Genomic DNA, 22,486 nt, shown 5'->3' on the forward strand with positions numbered 1-22,486 from the left:
CTTGGACACAGACTAGTTAGGATAGTATCTGATATTCTCTGAGCAGTGGCCACCACTTACTGCCCTTGTCCTTGTGTCGGTCACTAGGTCTGTCCAGTCTGCTGTGAAGCTGTTTGTGGTTGACAAACAAAACTCACCCACCAGGTTTCTTCACGCTCTGTTTTAAAATTTGCTTTCAGGAACAGGCATGCGGTGTCCAAGACACTTGGAAATACATAGATATGTGTTTAAGCAACTTGAATTCTTCTCACGTTCTGCCTTAATTCAATAATCCATTTATTCTTTCATTCAATAAGCAAATAATGTTTGGCAGAAGTTGTTTTGTTGTTTTTTTTTTTTTCCTGAATTCCCAGGCAATACAGCAAAATGAATTACTGAGAGCTTTGAGACTCAAATTCTACAAAGTGGGAGGATGGGGAAAGCCAGTGTCTGCTCTACAATCAGCAGCCAGAATATAGGCTGACAGAGTCAGTGAATACAGTCTGTGACCATCCATGAAGCATCAACTGGACTTCATACAGTTCTGGCAAGGAGATAGGGATTTAGCAGTCTCTGAGGGGTTGGTTTTATTCCCACATTGCCCACATAGCCTGCTTCACTGATCACAGGGTCTTCCCTCACTCTGACCTGTGACCTAACCCAAACAGCAAAGGAAGAGGACAGGCTGAGAAGTAGGGCCCATCCACCCCATCCTGGGGAAATAATCAGATGTGTCCTCCCACTGTTGGGTCAGGCAGCACCTTTCAAATGAAGCACATTCACTGAAGTCCATGCAATCAAGAGATATGGTTCATAAAGATAGGAATAAATTAATAAATGTGTTCTTGTTTAACCGGCAAACTTGGTTTAGCTTCCTGTTATCATCTGGTCTAGTGGCTACTTATTGAATGTCCTCCTGGCACACACTCAGAAAACCGAAACATAAGGGGGGTCCATCATCCAGTTCTTGAGAGGAACAGATATGCTAGAAGCCAGGACTGTATGGGATGATATTGGGATCAGCTTGGGAACTTTCAAATTCTGACTCTGCTGTCTACTCATTGTGATAACCAAGAGTCAGTTGCTTGCCCTCTCTGTAAAATGGGAATAAACATAATATCCCTCCCATATAGACTTGTTGTTGAATCTAAAGTGAGCTAGTACATGTAAAGAAAGGGCTTGGAGAGAATCCTTGCAATTGAAGTACTAGCTATTACTATTATCAGCTATATTTCACAACTATTAACAGTTGTGAAAAAGTTTTGGCAACTAGAATACAGGGGAACCTTTCACCATTGCATCAGGGTTTCCTGATCAGTGCCAGATATTTTAGGGTGAGGGGAGGAAGGATCACCTCCTGCAGTGTTTCTAGGATTCAGAGTGCAGAGAGGAGAAAAGAATGACTCGGCCTGGCCAGACCAGAAGGAGCTGGATGAGCCCCAACACTGAGAAGGAGCAGATACTAAGATTCTCTAATAAGGCTAACTTCTCAAGAGTCATTTCTACCATCTTGAACGGTATGAGTCAGATGGGATCTCCAAGAGAGTGTATCCACATTTTGGCCCTAACTCAGAAACCTGCCAACTCCGTATGTTCACACCTGCACCAGGGCTCTGATCACTTTCACTGCCATCCCATGAAACCTCTACCTAAGATTTCTCCTGGTTAAAACCTGTGCAGTGCCAAGAAACACTCTTACCTTTTCAGAGGCCTCAAAATACCCCAGACATGTGCCTGAGTTTCACACCTCCAACTCCCCACTCGTGCCCTGGGCCTGTCAGGATTGTCAGGAGGCTCAGTGGGCTCCTGAAGATGCCTCAGCAGCCATGTTTGTGTGAAGTACAAGTGAGGTTCTGAAGCCCCCTTCATACGAATTCATCTACCTTTCTCCACGTTTCATACCAACACTCATGTGTGTAATGAAAGGCAATGAGGGAGGGAATCAGTGGCAAAATTATACTGTGGAAAAAATCCTGGTTTGATCAGAGAAAAATAGATCAGTATATATACATACTGATGCCCATAAATCATCTCTTTAATGGAGAGAAAGAAAAGACTTGACATTTGGTCTTGCTGGTCATGTGTTCTTGAGTTAGATGGTTTTGTAAGACTTCAGTCAGCCCTCATATTTACCACACGAGAGGAATTATTATGGTTTACACTTAAGGAAACTTGAGGCCCAAAGTCTAGCCTACAATCTCCACCACTAGGAGGTTACCTCCTAAAACACACAGCCCCTCAAACCATCACCAAAAGATATCAAACAAAAAAAGAAAATACAGCCCAGGCATGATAAAGCTGGCCGACTGCTTATTTTTTTTATAGAGGCAAATAATTAGTTTGAGCTCTTGCCGAGTTTCATAAGAACTGGGCTGGTGGGGGTGGGGGACATTTCCCTTTATATATACTATTTTAGGAAAGCCCATAATTGAATCTAATTTCTGCAGCTGCCGTTAGAAAGCAGGATAGCAGTGGCGCATCTGGGAGACAACAGAGGCCCACAGAGCAGGGTGAAATATGCCCCATGCAACCGAGAAAACCTGGGCAGAGGGCAGAGCCACCTGCCAGAAAGGGGCACCAAAGCCAGCGTCGGGCCGGGGGGCAAAGTGGCAGGAGAGTGTGGCCCCCAGTTCCCACCTAGGAAGGTGGGCGAGCAGCTCCCAGAGCTCCTGGAGCGAGAAACCTTCTGGATCTTTGTTCTCTCTCCGCTATGGCTTGTAAGTATTAGCCTGATGTTGTTTACTTCTTCTCCCAATCTCTCCAAGGAATATGATTCACACGTTTTCAGATTTATTTGAACAAAATGCAATAAATATGCTGCTTCAATTTTAACTGCTGGCCTGTAGCCAGGCTTTTTAATGAATCTGGCCTGTGCTACTGAAGTGTTCCAGGATCTCCAGGGCTCTGGGCACTGTGAGATTATATACACTGGTGTGCGTGCTCACCGCACACACACACACACACACACACATACACACACAGACGCACGCACGCACTTCCCCACCTCCTATTCCCTGGGGGACCACTGACTCACAGTCAACTGCAGGTTTTTCAGAGCTGACTCTGGTTAAAATTAGCAGGAGCCTTTATTGTCCAAGGAGAGGAAGGATTCCTCCACCTTGTTTCACAGCTGCGTGGAAATGCCATCTTTTCGTTCCCCCCTTCTCTGTTGGAATTACTATACCCACCTCCAAAAGCTGCCATCATCAGCCTTTTCTTCTCTTCCTTTGTTTCCTCACAAGTGGCCACTAGACCTGGCCCAGCCAATGGAGACTTCCATATAAAAACAGCTAAATATGGGGGCTTAATGTGGAGATAAAAGGACTCTCAGCTGACCATGACTAGTCAGGACTCCCTGCTTCTGAGAGATGGGAGAAAAGGATGAGCAGGGACACCCACAAAGGCAACCCTGGGCCTGGCACACTTTCTCAGAAAGAGGAGGAAAAGGAGAAATGCCAACCTCGGGCCTGCAGCACACCTCTCCCGGAAATATAGCCACAGAGGGTAAAACTGCTGCTGCTGCTGCTAAGTTACATCAGTCATGTCCGACTCTGTGTGACCCCATAGACAGCAGCCCACCAGGCTCCCCCGTCCCTGGGATTCTCCAGGCAAGAACACTGGAGTGGGTTGCCATTTCCTTCTCCAGCACATGAAAGTGAAAAGTAAAAGTGAAGTAGCTCAGTCGTGTCTGACTCTTAGCGACCCCATGGACTGCAGCCTACCAGGGTCCTCCATCCATGGGATTTTCCAGGCAAGAGTACTGGAGTGGGGTGCCATTGCCTTCTCTGGGGTAAAACTGAGGGATCTGCAAAGGGGACCCCATTGGTGGTCCCAGCCTCCTCTTCTGGAGGACCCCTTGCAGCTTCAGAAACCTGAAACTCCAAAGTTTTGTGCCCACAGTGAACAACACTTAAGACCCTTGTGGGTTGGCATCTGGGAATTCCCTCAGAAGGAAGGGACCATTTCCAGGAAGGAGTGATTTTGGGGCCTGAGGCATGGTTTCCTACTGGTGGCAGTATGGTGGCCAAATTCTGCCTTGTTGCTAGTAGACACATCTATTTCTCTCCTTTCAAAGACCAGACCATAGTCTAATCTCTTCTACTGTTACTAGTGGTTTTGTTTTCTTTTCCTCTTTTGAAGTTACTTTCAAAAGCAAAAGTGATCTGACATCCCGATTCCATCCCCATGTTATTTCATCACATCCCCTAATGGGATCTTCACAGTCATTTGACAAAATAAGCAAAGAAACTTGGAAGTCAGGTACCTGGACACATAAACAACAGGGAGGGCCTGGCTGCCCTTACTGACTCGGGAAGAGGTCCAGAGTGCAGAGCAGCAGTTGGGATAGCTTCACCAACAGTAGGGAAGGTTGGGATAGCTTCACCAACAATATGCAGTTGTTTCCTGGGAGCCATTGTTTCCTCATTAATGGAACGATTTTTCCAGGCTGGTTATTCTGTGGTTTGTACAGACTTTGAGTGGTTTTCCTCGAACATCTTTTACTCTCATAGTATTTGACACCTCCTTCTGTCTGTTTTACTTTCTTGAAATGGAATAATAAATAACTTATTTCTGTCACAAGAATTATATCTTCTTATTTATAATATTCATAGAATTGTAGAATATTTTTTATGGAGCCTGGGGAAAACACCATCTTGGTTTCTACTTCAAGTAGTGGTATCAGTGATATGATTTTGTGTGAGACTGTCTCAAACTCTTTACAAGCAGATGCAGTTATCTTCAACATGTATTGGTCAATCTCTTGATCTCTTATTAGCTCTTTGCCAAGTGGACACTGTTGGAAATATGAAAAATATAAGACACAAACTCTTTTCTCAACTTACTAGTTATTTTATTGGAAAGTCAAGATCACTATGAATTGTAATAATAGTAATGTTAATAACAGCATGCCTGTTAGGAGGCAGGCATTCTGGTAGATACTTGATAGATACTTACTTCATTTCAGCCTGAACAAATTCCTCATTTTAGTTCTACTTTAGTCACAAGGAATCTAAGGTCTAGATTAGTTTGTCTGCCCAAAGCTGAATGATGATTGAAGATACATCTGATTGATTCTATGAGTTTGAAATATCATATAACCAAGTGTTCCACTGAGCGTGAGCAAGGTCTGCAGAGCTGTGGTGTAGGTGTGGTACTCTCTGCAAGGCCAGAGAAGTGGAAGTTCTGAGTAAGGGATGTTACCTACTGCTTGAGTTTACCCTGAAAGGAATAAGCAGGAACTAACCCTGGGCCCAAGTTCAGAAGTGAGAAGGAAAATATGGGCTCCTGATAGAAGATGTTAAAATGAACCCTGGAAGACTGTTTTGCCACCTCCAATCCTCTTTAACAAGAGGCAAGCCTTTTACTAAGACCACTGGGGAGAGAGAACTACCTGCCCGAGCCTCAACCCCAGTCACCCTTTATGCTGGATGTCCTTCAAGCAAATTCCTGGCTTGACAAAGGGATGCCCTCAGATAACTTCAATTATTTTTAAATTGGTGCATATAAAAATAAACACATTCCACTTATTACATAACCAAGGTTGAAAAAATAATGTTTTATTGTCAGTTTTATTAGTTGGGAAATGTAATAATTTCCAAGTTTGAGAAATAGTCAGGGAATTATTTTTAACCTTTTGTAATGTCTTGTATGTGCTTTATTGGCATCTCTTAGCAATTCCATTTGCTCCCCGAATCCTGGTTTCCGGCTTCCTTTTCTTTCTTAGGAAAGCCTAAGTCAAATATGAAAGCTGTTTTTTCAGCTCTGAGCTCATGGAGATTGTCCACAGTTGTAGCCTCATTGCACATTCCATCTGAACTTTTTTTCCAACAAGTTCCACAACTTCTTAATCTTATACTAGACTATTATCTGCTTATACCCAGGGCTAACTAGAAAAACTTAAGAAATATGCCATTTGCTCACAAAAGTTCTTTTCCTAAGACTTTACTTAAAGAAAACCTCTCAGTCCTTCTGTCAACGTCTTAGAGTCCAGATGCTGAAGTAACTGTTTATATTTCTCATAAGCATGGGACAGGAAGGCTGTTTAAGGGAAAGTACCTGACGCAGAGACTGGGTTCAAATTCCTGCTTTAATTTTGCAAGACCCTGAATATGTTTCTTAACATCTCTGAGCCTTGTTTTCCTCATATATAAGATATAGTTAATATTATCTGTCAATATTTCATTGGGTTGTGGGGAGTTTTAGATTGTTTGATCTTCAACCAAGAATAATCCTTCCAGAAGTAACCAAAAGGACCTCATTAAAAAGTGGCATACCACTTTCACCATGAGGCACCAACCCTGTGAGCAGGACACATGACAGAAACACCCAGAGGAGCTTAGACCTAACTGGGTTTCCCAGACCTTGCAGGTCCCGTAACTTGCATTTTATTTGGTTTATCTGATAGAACTGAGATCTCTGTTGTCTTCTCAAAAATAGAAGTGCTTTTGACTCACAGATCTTCCTTATGATGGCTAAGTGACTTTCCTCCTGTTTAAGATCAGCAGAGACTCTTCTGTCTACTCGAGATGCAGAAACACGAGGAATCAGAGACCATAAAGACACTCAGGACAAAAAGAAGTGTCGTGCCCAAGTCATAGAGCTGAGGATAAGTAAGACTGGAATCGCCATCTTGAGCTGCTTTGGCCCTCCCTCTGCCCGGCAGCATTCATTCGTGACCATAGACCCTGAAGTGAGCATATGAAGTGACTGTATGGAGACACTGCTGTCCAGCAGGGTTCTAAATGAGTTACTGGGGCAGTGTGCAAAATATTCCAGAAAACCTGAGTGCCTTGAGGCCGATTCTTTACTGCATACGCATCCATAACTGTGAGGTGTTTCTGTGCTGAGCTCATCCCCGTGTTCACTAGTGCTCTTTCTTAGTGGTCAGAGATTCGATTTGTGTGACTTGTCTTTGGTTAGGGTAATAGGCATCACACCCTTTCTTACTTTTTATGCTGATTCTTGACCATCTTTCTGCTGTGTGGCAATAGCATTTTTGCCAAGATCTGCTAAAACTCATTCTTCATTATAGATACTCAATAGATATTTGTTAAACAAATGGACAAATGAATATATGCATGAATATTCCCAGCACACATCAATCCAATGGTATTTATGAATTGCCGGACTGACCTCAGTTTACAAAATAAACAGGCCATGAAATTTGAATTTAGTAAAAAGAATTTAGTTCAGGCCTACAGGCCCTATTAGGCTTCCCTGGTGACTCAGTGGTAGAGAATCCGCCTGCCAATGCAGGAGATGCAGGTTCGATCCCTGAGTCAGGAAGATCCCTTGGAGCAGGAAATGACAGTCCACTCCAGTATTCTTGCCTGGGAAGTCCCATGGACAGAGGAGCCTGGTGGGCTACAGTTCATGAGGTTCCACAACAGTCACACCTGACTTAGTGACTACACAACCATAGCAACAACAGCGCCTATCAACTGATAACTATCTTGATTATTTTTAGCAAGTTGTTAGAATGTCAGGATTTAAAGCTGCAGTATACTTGCTTTTTTAGGAAAGGGATCACATGCCTTCTTCTGGCATCTCCGCTCTCCTGGTTAAGCTGCCATTGTGGTTTCTCTCTGCATAGCTATCCTCTGATGCTGGTAGAATGTCCACTCGCAGTCATTGCTGTTCAGTTATTTCCTCTTCTCTCCTCAACCCTATTTTCTAGCCTGTGTTAAAGCATCTTTAATAATCTGAGACTGAACATCAATAGGAGATTTTGTACTAAGAATGAAGTCTTCCAAAAGCTACAGTCAAATACCAGCCCATGAAGACAGGAGGAAGAAAAAGTGAAAACCTCAGTTCAGAGGTATACAGATCCACACTTGTAGAACACATACTTTAAATGGGGACTTGCTATCTTGAAAACATATAACTTTCTAAAGGCCCACACCTCCAGCTGAGTAATCGGTATGCAGGTCAAGAAGCAACAGTTAGAACTGGACATGGGACAATAGACTGGTTCCAAATCAGGAAAGGAGTACATCAAGGCTGTATATTGTCACCCTGCTTACTTAACTTATATGCAGAGTACCTCATGGGAAATGCCGGTCTGGATGAAGCACAAGCTGGAATCAAGATTGCCAGAAGAAATATCAATAACCTCAGATATGCAGATGACACCACCCTTATGGCAGAAAGTGAAGAGGAACTAAAAAGCCTCTTGATGAAAGTGAAAGAGGAGACTGAAAAAGTTGGCTTAAAGCTCAACATTCAGAAAACGAAGATCATGGCATCTGGTCCCATCACTTTGTGGCAAATAGATGGGGAAACAGTGGAAACAGTGACAGACTTTATTTTGGGGGGCTCCAAAATCACTGCAGATGGTGACTGCAGCCATGAAATTTAAAGACGCTTGCTCCTTGGAAGGAAAGTTATGACCAAACTAGACAGCTTATTAAAAAGCAGAGACATTACTTTGTCAAAAAAGGTCCATCTAGTCAAAGTTATGGTTTTTCCAGTAGTCATATATGGATGTGAGAATTGGACTATAAAGAAAGCTGAGCTCCGAAGAATTGATGCTTTTGAACTGTGGTATTGGAGAAGACTCTTGAGAGTCCCTTGGACTGCAAGGAGATCCAACCAGTCCATCCTAAAAGAAATAAGTCCTGAATATTCGTTGGAAGGACTGATGTTGAAGCTGAAACTCCAATACTTCGGCCACCTGATGAGAAAAACTGACTCATTTGAAAAGCCCCTGATGCTGGGAAAGATTGAAGGTGGGAGGAGAACGGGATGACTGAGGATGAGATGATTGGATGGCATCACTGATGCGATGGACATGCGTTTGAGTAGACTCCTGGATTTGGTGATGGCCAGGGAAGCCTGGCGTACTGCAGTCCATGGGGTCTCAAAGAGTCAGACATGACTGAAACTGAACTGAACCAGTTTCCACTGGGCAGTGAGCTATCCAAATGAACAAAACAAAATTTGATTTGTAAAACATATTATTTGAACAAGGCTTCGAGTGTCTTCAGGGCAAGACCCATAGCTTATTCATCAGCATTTGCCCTATAGTGCTTCAAAGGGAACTTCTAATGTAAATTTGCCCAATAAAGGTTGATGAAGGAAAAAGGAAACGGGGGGCAAGCGGGAATTGTGAACAGTAGAACACACTGGTTAAGCATCCACGATCAAAGGGTGAATTTCTACCCTTAGTGTAGAAACCTTGTCTCGAGTTGGCTCTCTTCTCAGATATCTACTGGGAGCAGCTTTTGTCCCCTTTAACCACAGTTGTACCTGTAGAGAGCAAACGATCTCTTTTCCAAGGCTGGGTGTCTATGTGTCTACATGGAAATATTTGTGTTGCCTCATTACCCCCTGGTAGTTCAGATGGTAAAGAATCCTCCTTCAATGCAGGAGACTTGGGTTTGATCCCTGGGTTGGGACGATCCCCTGGAGGAGGGCATGGCAACCCACTCCAGTAGTCTTGCCTGGAGAATCTCCATGGACAGAGGAGCCTGGCGTGCTGCAGTCCATGTGGTCACTAAGAGTCAGGCACAGCTGAATGACCACGCACACAACACATTATCCACAAGGAGACCCAAATTCCTAGCATTATTCCCAGCCTGACCTAGGGCCCTGTCTTCACCCACCTGCCTTAGAGTCTATATTGTAGCCACACAGAAATTCTTGCTTTTTGCTAAACATGCCATTCTATTTTATGCTTCATGCCTTTGCACCTGCTGCCCTTCCTTCCTCTCATCCCCTCTGAGCCAGTGCTTCTAAATTGTTCAGGACCCAAGTAAAGTATCACCTCCTCAGTGATGTTCCTCCCTCCCTAACAGGAAAGTTGCTCATGCCCTTGGCTCTTATGCCTAACCCCGTTGTCCTTATTACAGAATATTGAGAATTAGTATTTATGTATTTACCTTTAGTACTTTGAGGATAGAGATTTATCTTTGTATTCTCACATGTAAGCCTAGAGGATAGGTACTATTATTAATTCCACTATTAACAAGAATATAGAAGCACTAAGAGGTGAAATAAGTTGCCCAACTCAAGACACACCAATAACTTATAACCCTGTGCTGTGAATTTAGGGAATGTGGGCTCAGAACATATCCTTTCATCTACTTTGAAATGCTACTTTTCTTTAATCATACTGTTTTTTTGTTACCTTTATTATGGTATCTATATTAATATAAATTCATATTCTTAATCAGCTAGATAAATTATTTATGTTTGTATATGAGTTATATAGTTAATAAGTTCCATTTTAAACTATTATTCTGCAGTATATGCTAGTTGTTAAAATCTCCCCAGTAAATCTCTGGCATGCCCCAGGTGCAAAAGAAGGTAATATTGGTAGTCTTTTCAGCTCAGGGGAGATCGTTATTTTTATTCAAATTTCTTATTACTGCATCTTGTGTCTTCAACTAAATATTTGAATACCCCAAAACTGGACCCGTATTTTAACAGTCCCCAAAAGGACCCAGAATGGCTGTGTTCCTGATGGGCAGTGAAACTTTTGCTGAATAAATTAATGCAAGAAAGAAATGCAAAATTTCTTCCTATTGCCACCCACCAGTAACTTGTTGAAAATGTGATATCAAGTTGAATATTGAGGAGTTGACGAACTTTCTTGTTGGGGGTCCCACGTTTCAGAGAATTGGTAGTTAGTTCGGTTGGCAAAGATGGAGTGATTATTCAACCAGCAATCTCTCCTCCAACTCTCCAGGCTTTCAGTCAAACATCTGGTGGCCTCCATCCTTATCACCTTGTAAATAACCAGCATTTCCTCTTCTCATTCCTGGCTGGCTCATTCTGAGCTCATTCTCTGCACTAGTCTTTATGCCAGGACATAGCGATAGAAACATTCTAGGTGGGAGAATCAGAATCCAAATGTACTACCAGTAATTAAGAAACACACTGCTACTGGGAAAGGAGTTTTGAGGGGGTAGATAAGCTGTAACTTTAAATCCAGAAGACCCTGGATTTAATTCCCAGCTCTGTCACTTAACTAGGTATAGGACCTTGTTCAAGTTATATAACTTCACAAAGCTTCAGTTTTCTTATTTAAAAAAAATTGTTTTTAATAAACCAACTACCTGAGAGGGCTATCATGAAGGTTAAAGTTCTTTTCATTTAACCCACCCCCGCTTTTTAAATAAAGACAAAATAATTGTCTGGGTGTTTTTGATATTTAGCAACTCATCCTCACCTCCCTCGTGATTCCATGACCCTGGAGAGTTTGAGCTGCTTCTCCTAAAACGCTTATTCCTTAGCGTGTGTGTGTGTGTGTGTGTGTGTGTGTGTGTGTGAAAAGCATCAAGCCTCCAAACTGTACAACTACTACTTTTTTGGCCTTTGAAATGAAATCTAGAGTGCACAAGTCCTTCTTGTTTATCTTTGTCTTAAGACTAGGCCCCGAAGAACTGGACTGATGTCTTGTGACTCTTGGAATCAAATGCCATAGTCTCCTTCCAGTTCCATACTCTGCCAGTGACTATTTCCTTCTCTGATCTCAAGTCCTACCAAGGACTTTTCATCTCCATCATCCACTTCTGGAAATTTCCCTTCACTCTTCTCTGTATGACTGAAAGTCTTCCTCAGATGCTCTAACTTTTAAAATACTCCCCTTATATCTTAAATTATATAATGGCATATCATCCATTAGCTCTGTTTGTGCACCATGCAGTGTTGGAAACAACACAGGCATTATACAAACAAAATGTATTTGGGGCTACTCTGGGGTCTAGCAATGGTGAAATTTCCTTAGAGGATGGTTGGAAAAAGATGCACTGCATCCCATTTATTGAATAGAGCTTGCATAATCAACCAAGTAGAAAGAAATGTTGAGATGCATTTAACCTCATTAGTTTCAGTAGGACTGACTCTCTCCAATCCATCAGAGTTGAGCTACATTAGTGAAACTCAACTATTTCCAAATCTCATTTACATAATGGATGAGAAGTGAAATGAGCCCATTGCAAGGGGAGCCGCCCGGCGGCACTAAAGTTTATCACAATATGTAAGATTTCTTTTAGATCATTGCATTAAATTTCCACTAACAAGATAACAAATTAATTGTATTACTGTACTAGCCCAAAGTCTATTGAGTGGCGAGTACCAATGAAGGCGGCAGCTGGGATTTCAAGGGCTGTGGTTGGGGAAGGATGCTCAGAGGGATATGGTGACTTTTACCTTAGCTTTCTTCTGCCCCTTTAAGAAATTCTAGGCACCTCTGTAATCTGATGGTAGACTTTGGCTTTATTAGTGAGGTAAGTAAGGATGAGTAAATCAACTGTATCAGACAAGCCTCAGGACATCTAGAAATTGATCATTCTGCCGAAATAAGCACTCTGTGTTTATTAGCTGGGAGTTCATCACTATCACTTCTCCTCATCCAATTCCTAAGAGATTTCAAAGCCATCATCATGGTATTAGCTCGTCTGACTGAACTACCAGAGATAAAGATTAGGAGATCTATCTAATGATGGGTCTGAGTTTCTGTGATTTTTTTTCTCTTCTATTGCAAAAAAGAGAGCTTTTCTGGTACACATTCTGTGTCTATATGTGTGTGCCTACACACAGTCACAGTGGTTTCCATTTTATAGGATGATTTCAAACAGTGGAACAACGTAGGTGGTTTGAAGAAAGCCGCACTCAAACCGTTAAAGCAATGCAACTTTCTCACACATAAAGCTAAGACTACTTAAGGGGGCTATATGCTGAACTGACTTCTCTAGTGACACAGTGTGTCCATCCAGTGGGTGATATCACACTGAGAGTAATTAGATTCTGCAACCACATTTATAATCCTAACATCCATACATGGCCAGACTCCTACAGATAGGTTCTTGAGAGATGAGTACATATTCGACTGATCTTTCACAAACCAGCAAGTATGCATTTATCTATTTATACATATATTTATAGACACACATGCATTTAAGCTCCTGATATCAAGCTCTTTTCTCAATGTGGCTTCTAAATAAGCAGTAATCAAAATGCAAATCAGGTGACCCAGTTAGCATCAAGATCTGTATTGCCATGCAGATGTTCTCTGCATCTCTGTGTTCTAAAGGTAAAAAGGAAGATACTACAAAAGATGCTTATATTAACAACTTCACATTAAGGAGAGTAGGGAAGAATCCCTCAGAGCCAGTGGCCTTATAGCTTGTATCACAACTGCCATTTTTGGCTTGGTCTGTTTGAAAGCTGCCCTGTAGAGTGTAGAATAATAAGCATGTACCAGGAGAGCAAGAAGACTGCTTCTGTGAAGCCTCAGATTGCAACCCGTGTAACAGAAAGCCAACACACTGGCCTGAGACAGTCAAAAAATAAAGCTGGGGTCAGAGTAATGGCCCTGCCATCCTCCCTGTGTGCCACTGGGAAAAGCAAGATACATCCCTTTCTGGGGCCTCAGTTTCCCAGGAAGGACTGGACTAGTTCCTTTCCAACTCTAAACTGCATTGATTTTCCTTTACTGAAGCTTCTTGGTGCTCATCTATTGACGAAGGCTGCTTTATGTGCATCAGTTGCAAATTCCTAACCTACCTGATCACCAAGGATGTAACAAAACCCCGTACTTGGTGCAGTGTGCTACTAAATTGTTTTAATGACCTGTAGGCATCCTTCCTTTGCTAGTATCTTTTGAAAATCCCTGTGTTATATTTTTCAGAGAAACAGGTACCACTTGACTCTACCTTTTTTTTTAAGCATTGGGGAGTTTCATCAGCATTCTGTTTGGTTACATCTATCTGTGCTTAGTCCTTCTGGGGTGTGTGTGTGTGTGTGTGTGTGTGTGTGTACACAGGAATTGACTTAGGCAGGCCAGGATACTAACCTGAACCTAAAAGTATCTTTGAACCTTGAGCTGTGTACAAAATGTGTCATGTGTGTGTGTACCCATGTCTGTTTTTTTCCTAAGAAGAGGTTCTGATGTCTAACATGCAGAAAGATTAAAAACTTCTAACTCACGATGTCTCCTCTTTGCATTTGTGATGTTTGCTGTATTTCCATTCTGATATCATTGGGCACATCTAGAAAATAGCTTTCATCTGATGTGACTTTTTCACTGTAGGATTAGGATAGACTGGCTTCTACAGCATTAGAATTTACTGCATAAAGGAGTCTTTAATAAAATATCTCTTTGAAGTTCTAATAGACAAAATATTCTCTTCTCAGCCCATTTCTTCACTTCAAAATTAAGAGAAGCAAGAACAAATCAGATTGTTAGCGGTTTCTCTGAATCTGGACAACTTAGAATAGTAGAGCTAGAATAGATTCTGACCAAGAGGAAACTGAGACACAGGTTCAATCCTTGAATTGAGAAGATCCCCTAGAGGAGGAAATGGCAACCCACTCCAGTATTCTTGCCTGGAGAATCCCATGGGCAGAGGAACCTGGCAGCTGTAGTCCGTGGGGTCCCAAAGAGCTGGACACAACTGAGTGATTAAGCATGCAGAAGATACACATGACTTGAACATATGAAATAAGTTTAAAATGAAACAATTAGCACCAAGACTGTAGTGCTGAGTAATAATAGTTAACACAGTTGACTGCTTACTGTATCTAGGCACCATAATAAGTGGTTTTGTATGTGTTAATATTTCTGTTACTGGTATAACAAATTTCCACAAACTTGGTAGCTTAACCAACAAAAATGTATTATATTACAATGTAAGAGGTCAGAAATCCCAAATGAGTCTCACTGAGCTAAAATCAAAGTATCAACTTCCTTTCTGCAAACTATAGGAAAGAATCTATGTTCTTGCTTTTTCCAACCTTCCTGAGGCAACTTGCATTCCTTAACTGAGGGGTCCCAAACCCCTGGGCCATGGACCAGTACCCATCCACAGCCTGTTAGGAACCCCAGCTGCACGCCAGGAGGAGAGTGGGAGGCAAGCAAGCGAAGCTTCATCTGCCACTTTCCTTTCTCCCCATTGCTCATATTACTGCCTGACCATCCCCACTGCCCCCACCCCCATCCATGGAAAAATTGTCTTCCACAAAACCAGCCCCTGGTGTCAGAAAGATTGGGGATCACTGCTTTAACTTGTATCCCTCCTCCATCTTAGCTGCTCCCTTACCCTACTTCAATCACCACATCTCTTTCTCTGACTCTTCTACCTCCTTTTATTTAAATGAACTTAAACTTTTGACTACATTTTGACTGTCTCGTTATCAAGGATATTCTCCAGATATTAAGGTCAACTGATTAATTTATAGAATTAATACAACCTTAATTCCTACTTGCCATGATACATAGCACATTCACAGGTTCTAGGAATTATAAAGAGGGGCATTATTTTCTACTACAATATATAAACTTTTTTAATCCTCAGTAACCTCGTTTAAACAGATGAGGATACTGAACACAGAGAGTTGACATGAATTGCCCCAAATCACACAGCTAGTAATGCAGGTATCTTACCCCTAGAGAATGTCACCTGTACTCTGCACTGTGCTGAAAAAGGAGTTTTAGGTTAGAAGACCATGTGTGAATATAAATAATTTGAGCAGCTTCCCCAGAAGGTTTGGGCCTAGAAGAAGAAATGTATATTCCATTTGTCCATTCGTCCATCCAACACTTTTGAGTATCTAATACCCATCAAGCTAAGTGCTAGGGAATCAAAATAAAGTTAGACATGGTTCCTGACTTTTAGATTTTGCAGTTACCTACAAGAATTGTCAGAACAATGAACAAATAATTACATAATAGGAGATAAATCCTATTGTAGAAGTCTCTCCAAGATGATAAGACATATATGTGGAAGGGAGAAACTAACTCTACCTAACCACAAGATGTGGGTTTAATTTTTCCCAACTACCTTTCCAAACATATGTTTCAGTATTTGGTTTTTACAACTCAGCCCAAGCACTCTTGTCTCAGTTTCACAAAGAAGGATTGTTATTTCCTTTTGCTCTTGTCATTTCCCAGTCCTGGCAGGCCTTCTCTCTACTTTTAGTTGTTGAATTCTACTTATTATTCAAGACTGGGCTTTTTGTGCTTGTATCTGTCTTCCTGCATGGACGGGTTTGCCCCATTCAGAGAAGGTTCTTGTTCCCTATACTTAAAGGTACCTGGCACTTACAGGCTCTTAATGAATGTTGAATTAATATATGAGTGAACACAAGACCACCTCAGATCCCACTGAGATCTCATTTTCCTCCTAATTCATGGAGGAAATGAATTTGACTTCCTATGAATTTGACTCCTTTGACTTCCGATCTCACTTGGTTTATCAGTTTTGTAAGTGTTTCTGTTTTATCACACTCTCTACTTAACTCAACCTTCTTTGTGAAGACAGAGATCACATTTTCTGAGTTGTGCTATGCAGCACTCAAATAACTGCTGGTTTTAAAATGACTGACTCCAGGCTCACTGAATAGCATCCTACTTACAAGTGACCTTGGCTGAATTTCATCTCTTAAGATCCTGAAATGAAGTAAAATTCATTTGACACAAAACACATGTTGATAGGGCATCACCAGGAATTGAGCAGGTTGTTCGCAGTGTGTAGGCTCGAGGAGAAAAGGGCGCCGAGAAGCAGCCCGTGCTCCTCTACAAACCATGAACAGCGGGGTGCACTGCACACAGGAAGTCATGCTTCATTTGAACGTTTACAATCATACCCTCTCTTTGCTAAGATCTGGGCCCTTGGGGATCTCCACCTAGATGTCGTGGCTTTTACAAATTTACCCAAAGACTCTGTATGTGTCGCAAAGGTTCTGATTTTTTGATGATTAAAGAGGCCCTTTAGGATACTTCAGAATCCTTATAAAAAGTAACAGCTACCTTTATGCTATGCAGAGGTAATTAGAATGTAATTCTTAGAAAACTTAGGGGCTTCAACTGTTTTGACCAGTGTCACATCCTTGGTGTGGTAGATGTTCAATAAATACTTGCTGAATTAATGAATAAGATGATGTAACAAAAATAACATTTTTATTGACTTTGGCACAGAAGTACATTATTTTCCAAATCCATCTATTTCTTAATTCACTTTATTCTATAACGTGTATCCCCTTATTTACCATGAGTGAAGTTCATTTGCAAACAAGAATAAAAGAGAAATGGGAGAATTCATACAGACAACCAGCATATGAGAAAAGGAATTAAAATCAAGTTATCAGGATGAGTTTCCTCTTGTGAAAAATACATACTGGTTGACCCAAAAGTCAATGTGTTAGGGAACAGAAAAGAACTTTGAATTGAGTCAAGAGGCCTGGATTTCAGCTCCGCTTTTTCCTACACATGTGATATGTGAGCTTGGGCACTCACCTGGTCATCTTTGCCTTGGTTTTCTCATTTGTGAATCTGGAGTTTCACCCTCTGACTCTTGGCATCCATACATAGGGATGCTGCAAGGGGCAAATGGCAGAATGCATATCATTGCTCCTTGCAAGATTAAAAGCCACTGACTTTTCAACAAAACATGCCTCTCAGTCCATGCCAAGTCCTACATTCTACTGTGAAAGGATCAAAAAGATGATGGAAGGAACTAACCACCCCAGTGGTGTCAGCCATTCTCACTATGCCATTCTGAGTTTTGTCTACAGGAAACATCTGGGCATTTGCAAATCTTAGAATTAAAAAATTAATTAAGTCTATATTAGTCGCATGCTGTTTTACAAATATATTGCTTTCTGTAGTAGATATTACAAAATGAATTACGTATGATCCCTGGATGATGATTCTATCAGCACTTTTAAAGAAAGTATGAAATGAGGACTCAGCCAGGAGTTAAGATCTAGTTTTTACTACTTCTTACCAGCGGTGTGTTTTTAGATGAGTTGTCTCACCTCCTTGAACCCCCATTTTCTCTTCTAGAAAAGAGGAGTAAATAGTAACTGTCCCACAAAGATTTGTTTGTTTCTCCATAGAGAGCATGAGATGAGTAGATAACTAACTTTATAAACCTGAGCGACATACAGATTACTCTATGGTGAGGCTGGTTTTTATTATCCAAGGTCACAAAGCTCATTACAGGGATCCTGGGAAAATCAGCCACTGTTAGACCCTGCTTTTCCTGCATGACCCCTGTAACCTTGAGCAACCTGGGGAAGAGGTAATTGAACAGCAACTACTACTTCGGAAGAAACAGAATCAAGATATCGAAGCTATTGATTCGATATTGACTCACCCTTAAGGCAGTAAACAATGCTTTGGTCTCTGACCTTTCCGCATCCTGGGGCAGTCAATAACCTGGCCTCTAGAAGCAGTGTCTGCCACTGATTCTGATTTGGGAGTACTTTAACCTTGAACTGAGCTCCAAGTAACCAAGGCAACAGGAAGTCAGCTTCTGCATCAGAGGAGCTGGAATCCATAAATCAAGTCTCTAATGCAAACACAGTGTGCAGGTAGAGGTTTAAGAGGATAAGTGATCTATGAGAAATTACCTTTGAAAATGAGTGACTGTCCCTCGATAGGCTATGCACAGTTTCAAAGACTTTTTTAGAAAATTTATCAATCAAGGTCAACAGATTATAGTAGAATGTTTTCGTTTAAGTTTAACTTTTTTTATTTCTCTTTGGCTCATCTCTCTTAATTATGAACAGATGTTGGATCCACGAGGTTATTAGCATTGTTATTTCCTCCTTTAAAAATGTACTGGCCTCCAGATAGGCAAGCCTCAGTACAGTTTGTCCTGTGTTGGGGTTTGGGGCTCCTCTGAACACATCTACCATCTTCGTACAGTCTGCTGTCTGAATTTGACAGAGTGATCCTTTCCCAGATCGAAGCCATCATTCATTGCCTTTCCTCATGCCCCAGTATAAGCAGCAGGGCCACACCTCAGTGGTCTAGTCAGGACAGTGCTGAATCTGGCTTTCTTCATGACTGGTCTCCAGCCTCAAAAATCTTCCTCCCTTGGAGAGAACAGCCAGGCTCATGCTGGAAAGGAACTTGCCAAGTACCCCACCTTTCTGCTGTCACCTAGCATTTGTGAGAACTGGTTCTGAAATGTTTCCCATTTGTCTGGTCCTTTGGGTACCTCTCCATGGCAGCATGTGCTGCCACCTGGAATGAAGGGAAGCCAAGACTTCCAGTGGCCAGCCTGTCCAATGCTCTCTCCCAAGGAGAAGTCACCCATTCCAGTTTCCTGAGACCTCTGCTCCTAGACAGAGTTTGTGAATTGCTAGTACTGTTATATCAGCCTTCGTTTACAGTTTATCTAATATTCTTGCCCACATACACTACTTCTGGAATTATTTCCCTAGTCCTTTCAAAACTGGAATATGTCTGAGAAAACATCAGGATTTTTTTTGTTTTGTTTTCAAATTCATTGGATGGCAATTAGTAAACAGTACTATAATCTAGAAAATCCTAAATTATCTAGGGCTTTCAAGATAGCTAAATAGTGACCATCTGAATTATAGAGTGTTCCAAGTGTCATTTTATTATTTTTAACATATTCTATAATATAAACACTTGAGTAGCAAAGTACACCCAAGAGAGGTGTGATCAGATCCATTTTAATGGCATGATATGGATTGTGAATCTCTGTTTGAAAAGGGTACAACCAAAATGGCTTAAAATCACTGTGTTCCCAAGTGAAAGTTAAATATCTGCCTGCTAATCCTGTTTATGGCTCAGTCCTTGTGCATGTCATAATTTGAGTAAAGAGCTACCTGCCCCACCTGTGTCCACAGGTACAAAGAGGACAGACAGATCAGGGAGAGGACCTAGAATCCAACAGACCTCTGGCAGCTTAAAGTTCCAGAGGTGTGCTGTGCCAAGGATGCTTGCGCCCGTTTGACGGGAACAGGGCCAGGGTGGCGCAGGGTACCACTGTGGGGGATTCTCCTGACTTAGGCTTTCTGTCCCATTGCTAGATTTGTTAGCCATCCACAGTCAAAGTGCATCAGCCAGTCTACTCTGATGACCATACTCTGATAGACCACTAGGGTCTTTCTAAACTATGTGTATTTTCTCAATGGAAAAACAGTTTAAAATATGTTTGTAGTTTAAAAAATATTCACACTAAAGAAGGCTAAAGAGCAGAAGTAAAAACTCCCACACTAATCTTTCCTGTGCTCTCTTTCCTCGGAATAACCACAGTTAGCTATTTGGATGTATCTCCTGGCAGAAGATTTTGTTTGCATTTTACATACATTACCTGTGTTTACCTTGCCTATCCCTTGCACACCTACATATTTTCAAACTGGCATCATCCAGGGGTCATTTCCATGATTGTTGCACTTCCTGATTTCTTGGTGGTTGTGCCTTGCAGTCTCTCTGTCATAGAATTTGATGTTTGTGCACCCCCACTGTCAAAACTCTATGAAATATGAAATCAAAAAACAAAAATGGTATTGTTATTTACAGCTCCTCAAGTGGAAGCTTCAGAGGTTTGGGGTGGAGAGTAGGAGGAAGGTCAGTTCAGTTCAGTTCAGTCGTTCAGTCGTGTCCGACTCTTTGTGACCCCATGAATTGCAGCATGCCAGGCCTCCTGTCCATCACCAACTCCCAGAGTTCACTCAAACTCACATCCATTGAGTCGGTTATGCCATCCAGCCATCTCATCCTCTGTCGTCCCCTTCTCCTCCTGCCCCAAATCCCTCCCAGCATCAGAGTCTTTTCCAATGAGTCAACTCGTCACATGAGGTGGCCAAAGTACTGGAGTTTCAGCTTTAGCATCATTCCTTCCAAAGAACACCCAGGACTGATCTCTTTAGAATGGACTGGTTGGATCTCCTTGCAGTCCATGGGACTCTCAAGAGTCTTCTCCAACACCACAGGTCAAAAGCATCAATTCTTCGGTGCTCAGCCTTCTTCACAGTCTAACTCTCACATCCATACATGACCACTGGAAAAACCATAGCCTTGACTAGATGGACCTTTGTTGGCAAAGTAATGTCTCTGCTTTTGAATATGCTATCTAGGTAGTGGAAGGTAAATGAAAATGTCAGGATTTCTTCCTTAGGTGGTTACAGATGCCTTTTCCAGGTGTGATACAGGGCCTCTGTGTCCTCAGTGTGAAGCATGCTGTTGGTAGGCGGGGTCATGGGCAGATGTTGGAAGATGGCCAGTGCACCAAGATGACCCCTGAGTTTAGCATCTGGCTACTTGAAAACTTCCAGCTCTGACAATAAGAGCTGGATGAGTTTAGTCAGTTATCTCTTAACATCCCAGAAATGTGTTGACCTCTTCTATAAAATTAAGAAAATAGTAATCTCTACACTACATGCTTCACAGGGCTGCTGTTAAGGCCCAAGTAAGCAGATCTCACTGTGGAGGTACGTTGACAGTCTAGGAGGAACCAGTGTCACTCAAGTTGGTTGGATGGGAAAAAAGTCAACAATTGCTATTTGTTATTGTTGTTGCTATTTGCCACTTCTTGTTGTTGCTATCAGTGGTCTGTAGCCTACAAATAAAGAAATTCTGAGTAGATGACCTTTTGACATGGATTCAGATACCTCCAGTCTCTGAACTTAGGCTTAGATGAGTTGGAGAGTGATTTTTTTTTTTTTTTTCAGTTAGGGATGTGGAAGGTCCCCAGAAATCCCTGGTCATGTCAGGTAGGAGAACTGAGGCTTTGCTGGCTGGTTTTAGTTTGACCTGTGGAGCAAGTTATAATAGTGATAGTAGTAAAAATAGCAATAATCATGACAGGAAACACATAGCATGGACTATGTGTCAGACATTGTTCTGAGCCCTTTATTTTGATTGACTTATGGATGCTGCAAACCACTCCTATGAGAAAATGTGGTCCCGTCCCATCTGCACAGTTAAGGAAGCTTGAAGCTTGGAGAGGTTAAGCAACTTGCTCATGATCACGCAGCTGATAAGTAAGAGGGCTTGGATTTGAGCCCAGGAAACAAGGCTCCAGAATAGTTCTTATAATGTGTCATGTAGTAAATTTCCAGACCCATCCACAGGCACCTTATAAGAGCCTACCCAGGCTTTTCAGCATCATAAAGATGTGACTATTATGACCAGACACTCAAAGGCCCCCACGTACAGCTCTCATTTGGTCTGATGACTATTTATACAACAGTCCCCACAGGGCATCTTCTGCCTCCAGAAGACTGACTTCTTGCCTGAATCATCTTCATTCCCCACCCATGACTTAGGAGACATTCTCCTAAGCACTGAGAATGCCTTTTCTTCAACCATGCTGCTCTGGGAAGCCTTTCCCCACTTCTTCCCACACTAACCCCTTCCTCCCGAGCACCTAGAATGAATAACATGCAGACCTGCCCACACTTGTTGCCCACACTTTTCCTTTTCATTTAGTCTTGTCTCCTCAGCTGACTGAGATGAGAAGCCTCGCTAGGATGGGGTGCACTTCTCCCCTCCATGCTGTGTATACCACAACCTCTGTAAAAAACAGGCTTCTTGACCCATGGAAGGTAAAGTGTATGCAATGGATAATCCATTAGACCTGTGCCCTGACCCCTACTTTCAGGTAGCCCACCCAAATGTTGTCACCACTAACAGCCACAAAACCAAAACCAGTCATGCTTCTAATTCTTTTTTTTTTCTTTAAACATTCTAAAATGTCATTCTTGCAGCCAAAGTTCAGATCATTTGATGATGTGACCT

At 42.0% G+C, this 22,486-nt stretch overlaps 1 protein-coding gene across 4 annotated transcripts in view; it reads left to right on the top strand.

Moving 5' to 3' along the window:
* The window catches only part of SETBP1 (SET binding protein 1), a 402,738-nt gene that overhangs the window by 354,374 nt on the left and 25,878 nt on the right, over window positions 1-22,486 (top strand). The window lies entirely within an intron of this gene.

The sequence above is a fragment of the Bos grunniens genome, chromosome 24 (genome assembly GCF_055505025.1).
Source record: "Bos grunniens cultivar Pamir isolate PY7600 chromosome 24, Bosgru_T2T1.0, whole genome shotgun sequence".
Lineage (NCBI taxonomy): Eukaryota > Metazoa > Chordata > Mammalia > Artiodactyla > Bovidae > Bos > Bos grunniens.